A 6,000-nucleotide genomic window follows, 5' to 3' on the forward strand; every position below is an offset into this window, starting at 1 on the left:
TAGGTATTTGTTCTGTAGGTAGAAATGCCTGTAATCTAATTAGAGAAATTCTTTTGTATGTACCTCCCTTTTTCCCCAACCTCCATGATTAGAAAATAAAAAATACTGTATAAGTAAGCAAAAATAAAAATCATTTGTTATTCTATTACCAGAAATTACTACTGTAACATCATCTACGCTTTTAGTTTTTGTCTTTTTTTTGGTATATAAATTCTCACCACACATACTTATTTTACTGATATAATGAGTAACTCTGATTTAAATCGAGAGTTTGTTGCTCTCATTTGATAAATCTGTGAACATGGTATTTAATATTCTTCTACAAAATTCTTTTTTGACAGTTTTATTGAGGTAATTGTACAGTCACATTCAGTTGTAAGAAATGCTGTTGCTGTTTAGTTGCTAAGTTGTGTCCGACTTTTTTGCAACCCCATGGACTATAGCCTGCCAGGCTCCTCTGTTTGTGGGATTTCCCAGGCAAGAATACTGAAGTAGGTTGCTATTCCCTCCTCCAGGGGATCTTCCCAGCCCAGCGATTGAACCTGTGTCTCCTGTGTTGGCAGCTGGATTCTTCACCACTGAGCAACCGGGGAAGCCCCCAAATTCTCTTAGATATATGGCCGATGAGATTTCTACAATGCAAATGTACCATACTCATTTACCTAATTCATTATTAGTGGACATTGAGCCTGTTTCCACTTCCCCCTGTCATATTGTAAATACTATTTTATTGAGTATCTTCAGACATAAATTCAACCATGCCCGTAAGATGCACTTTAGAAGTGGGTACTTAGTAGGATAAAGAGAACAAACATATGTAAGGGTTTTCATTACATCCATGGTGCCACATCACCTTCTAGAAAGCCTGTACTGATTTATATCAACATCAGCAGTTTACAGGGCTTCCCTGATGGCTCAGTGGTAAACAATCTGCCTGCCAATGCAGGAGATGAGGTTTAATCCCTGGGTCTAGAAGATCCCCTGAAGGAGGGCATGGCAACCCACTTCAGTATTCTTGCCTGGAGAATCCTGTGGACAGAGGAGCCTGGCGAGCTACAGTCCATGGGGTGGCAAAAGAGTTGGGTGCAACCGATCACGCAGCAAGAGGATCTGTTTCTCTACCTCTTACTGCTTAGTCTAGTACTTTACTTACATTTTGTCAAGATTTAAACAGTATATGGTATTTCCTAAATGTTGATTAAATGGAAAAGAATGTCTGCAGACATTCTCCACATAGCCATTCCTATGAGACTCATGTGAATCCCTCCACTTTTGCAAGTGAGAAAATGGAGTCCAAGGAGCTTTTGTAATTTGGCCAAGACCAGTCAACTAGTTAGGGCATTTAGTTCAGGACATGATAAGTAGGGACTCAACACGTATGAAGGATATGCATGTTGAAGTAACAACTCTGATATTCAAACCTGATTCCCAGCTGTGATATGCAAAGTAATGGCTCCACAAAGATGTTCATGTTTTAATCCCTTGTACCTGTGAATATGTTACCTTATATGGCAAACGAGGCTTTGCAGACATTATTCATTTAGAGATTTCAAGATGGGGAGTGTATTTTGGATTGTCATGGTGCGCCCACTGTAATTATGAGCGTCCATATAAAGGAAGGAGAGAGACCAGAGGGTGAGAGTCTGAGAAGGAGATGTGACAATGGAAACAGAGGTTGGAATGATGTGGAAGGGGCCACGAGCCAAAGAATGCTGCCTTTTGTAGCTGAAAAAGGCAAGGGAATGAGTTCTCCTCTGAGGGCTTCAGAAGGAACACATTCTTGCCAACCGATTTTGCACTTCTGGCCCCCAGAACTGGAATATATGAACTTGGGTTGTTCTAAGCACCTACATTTGTAGTAATTCGTTACAGCAACTGGAAACTAATACACAAGCATTCACTATTTCCAATAAACTGAGCTCTACAGATGAAGTCCTGTAAGAGTATATAATGAAGCAGTAATTTTGGAGGATGATTGGTCAATGTATAGAGAAATTTAAAATATCTATATAGATCCATATATATGTGAAAATATATTTACCCCACAAATATTTATTGGGCACCATGACTTGTCAGTGAACAAAACAGATTAAAAACTTGGCTACCGTAGAACTTATATTCTGTGGGGAACTTATGTATGATGTTTATTAATCATATAATTTTGTGAACTGTCATTATTTTGCAGATATTTCTCCTGAATTTCTTATGCTAGGAGGCTAGTCAAAACTTCTTCCTGCATCCCTAATAAGTGGAATATCATATAATACTTATAAGCTGTTCAGTTAAGTCACTCAGTCATGTCCAACTCTGCGACCCCATGAACTGCAGCATGCCAGGCCTCCCTGTCCATCACCAATTCCCGGAGTTTACCCAAACTCATGTCCATTGAGTCGGTGATGCCATCCAACATCTCATTCTCTGTTGTCCCCTTCTCTTCCCACCCTGAATCTTTCCCAGCATCAGGGTCTTTTCAAATGAGTCAGCTCTTTGCATCAGGTGGCCAAAGTATTGGAGTTTCAGCTTCAACATCAGTCTTTCCAATGAACACCCAGGACTGATCTCCTTTAGAATGTACTGGTTGGATCTCCTTGCAGTCCAAGGGACTTTCAATAGCCTTATCCAACACCACAGTTCAAAAGCATCAATTCTCCGGTGCTCAGCTTTCTTTATAGTCCAACTCTAACATCCATACATGACTACTGGAAAAACCATAGCCTTGACTAGATGGACCTTTGTTGGCAAAGTAATGTCTCTGCTTTTTAATATGCTGTCTAGATTGGTCATAACTTTCCTTCCAAGGAGTAAGCGTCTTTTAATTTCATGGCTGCAATCACCATTTGCAGTGATATTGGAGCCCCCCAAAAATAAAGTCAGCCACTGTTTCCACTGTTTCCACATCTATTTGCCAAGCTGTATGTGACAAGATACCAAATCCAGGCTATTATAAAATACAAAAAGTAACTTCAAAACAGTAATGTATAGAATGGTCCCATTTGTTTAAAGAACCAGTAAACAGGCATTATTTCCTTATGACTACATAGAAAAGCCCTTAACAAAAGTAATAGCTTCTGGGGAGTTGAAATGGGTGGTTGGTGTAGGGTGAGACCTTTACATTTCAGTTTATTCTGTTCTGCTCTGTTTGACTTTCTTACCATTAACTTATATTGCTTTTATAATGAAAGCAAAAGAAAACACTTCCCAGGTACTAAATAAATACTTCATCAGTACTGCACAGTATTACATCGTGAATTCTATATTTAATGTATATTCTGGGCAACAATGTCAAAAGTTGGTATCTAGGGAAGCAGACTTTTGTATTAATAAATTCTAGCAGAGGAGAAGGCAATGGCACCCAACTCCAGTACTCTTGCCTGGCAAATCCCATGGACGGAGGAGCCTGGTAGGCGGCAGTCCATGGGGTCGCTAGGAGTTGGACACGACTGAGCGACTTCACTTTCACTTTTTACTTTCATGCACTGGAGAAGGAAATGGCAACCCACTCCAGTGTTCTTGCCTGGAGAATCCCAGGGACGGGAGAGCCTGGTGGGCTGCTGTCTGTGGGGTCGAACAGAGTCGGACACGACTGAAGTGACTTAGCAGCAGCAGCAGATGTGTCTAGACATTGTAGTTTCGCCCCTCAGTCAGTTCAGTTGCTCAGTCATGTCTGACTCTTTGCGACCCCATGGACTGCAGCACACCAGGCTTCTCTGTCCATCACCAACTCCTGGAGCTTACTTAAAGTCATGTCCATTGAGTCAGTGATGCCATCCAACCATCTCATCCTCTGTCATCCCCTTCTTCTCCTGCTTTCAATCTTTCCCAACATCAGGGTCTTTTCTAGTGAATCAGTTCTTTCCATCAGTGGCCAAAGTATTGGAGTTTCAGCTTCAGCATCAGTCCTTCCAATGAATATTCAGGACTGATCTTTAGGATGGACTGGTTGGATCTCCTTGCAGTCCAAGGGACTCTCAAGAGTCTTCTCCAACACCACAGTTCAAAAGCATCAATTCTTCGGCTCTCAGCTTTCTTTATAGTCCAATTCTCACATCCCTGGGCAAAAGTTTTTCACTTAAAAGATTCTTCCTCCCACCATGTCACTGTCACAATAATTCTCCAAACCTTTCCTTATTTTTAGATTGTTCTGATCATCAGAGCTATCTCTACTCTAGATTACTTTGCAGGTTTCAGTTTTGCCCACCAAGACACAGGTCAGGCAGCAGCCCTGTGGTTTTTGGTGCTAGTCTGCAGTGAGATTAAGCATCATTTTCCTCCTGACTTGAGGTAGAACTAAGCACATCTTAGATAACCCTGATTGCCATAGGTAGGCCACCATAATTTCTCTCAACAACCTCAGTTTTACACATCCATATGGAAACTGCCTTAAATCTAGAGGCTGGAGAAAAGATAAAGAGAGAATGCTTTCTGACTTTGACTCCTTTCCTAGGACCAGATCACCTTTGGGCCCCTTAAGGATTCTGGATGTAACTTATAAAGACTTGGGTTTGAAACCCAGCTCAGCTATGTGACCTATGCAGGTTATTTAACCTCTCTATACCTAAGTGCAGAGAAGGCAATGGCACCCCACTCCAGTACTCCTGCCTGGAAACTCCCATGGACGGAGGAGCCTGGTAGGCTGCAGTCCATGGGGTCGCTAAGAGTCGGACACGACTGAGCGACTTCACTTTTACTTTTCACTTTCATTCATTGGAGAAGGAAATGGCAACCCACTCCAGTGTTCTTGCCTGGAGAATCCCAGGGACTGGGGAGCCTGGTGGGCTGCTGTCTATGGGGTCACACACAGTCGGACATGACTGAAGTGACTTAGCAGCAGCAGCAGCATACCTAAGTGGCCTAGTCTTTAAAATGGAGCTGACATAAAAAAGAATGAAATAATGCCATTTGCAGCAACAGGGATGGACCTAGAGATTATCATACTAAGTGAGCCAGAGAAGGACAAATACCGTATGGTATCACTTATTTGTGGAATCTAAAATACGATACAGATGAACTTATTTACAAAACAAACAGATTCACAGACAGAAAGCAAATTTATGGTTACCAAAGGGGAAAGGGGGTGAGGGAGGAATAAATTAGGAGTTTGGGATTAGCAGATATACACTGTTATACCTAAAACAGATAATCAACAGGACCTGCTATATAGCACAGGGAACTATTTCCAGGATCCTGTAATAATCCATAGGGGTTTCCCAGGTGGCTCAGTGGTAAAGAATCCGCCTGCTAATGCAGGAGACGCAGGAGACGTAGTTTCAATCCCGGGGTTGGGAAGATCTCCTGGAGGAGGAAAAGGCAAAGTCTAATGGACAGAGGAGCCTGGCAGGCTACAGTCCAGAGGGTTGCAAAGAGTCTGGGGTGATGTCTGGTGAGATAACAAAGTAGGAACTGTTATTCTCCTTATTTTCCAAGTGAGGAGAGACGAGATTAAGATGGCAGAGTAGAAGGACATGCGCTCATCTTCTTCTGCCAGAGTACGAAAATTACAACTCACCGTTGAACAACCATCGACAGGAAGACACTGGAACCCACCAAAAAAAAGATGCCCCACATCCAAGGACAGAGGAGAAGCCACAACAAAATGGTAGGAGGGGAACAGTTACAATAAAATCATATCCTATACCTGCTGGGTGGGTGACTTAACAAACTGGAGAACAATAATACCAAAGAAGTTCTTGCACTGTTTTGAAGGTTCTAGGCCCCACATCAGGCTTCCCAGCCTGGGGATCCGGCCAGGGGACTGGGAATCCCCAGGGAATCTGACTTTGAAGGCCAGTGGGATTTGATTACAGAGCTTCCACAGGACTGGGGGAAACAGAGACTTTTAGACTACACAAACAAAACAAAATCTTCTGTGCATCAGGACCCAGGGGAAAGGAACAGTGACTCCCAGGAGACTGAGACAGACCTACCTGTGAGTGTTTAAGAGTCTCCTGCACAGGCGTGGGTAGGTAGTGGCCTGCCATGGGGACAGAAGCACTGACAGCA

The sequence above is a fragment of the Bos indicus x Bos taurus genome, chromosome 25 (assembly GCF_003369695.1).
Source record: "Bos indicus x Bos taurus breed Angus x Brahman F1 hybrid chromosome 25, Bos_hybrid_MaternalHap_v2.0, whole genome shotgun sequence".
NCBI lineage: Eukaryota > Metazoa > Chordata > Mammalia > Artiodactyla > Bovidae > Bos > Bos indicus x Bos taurus.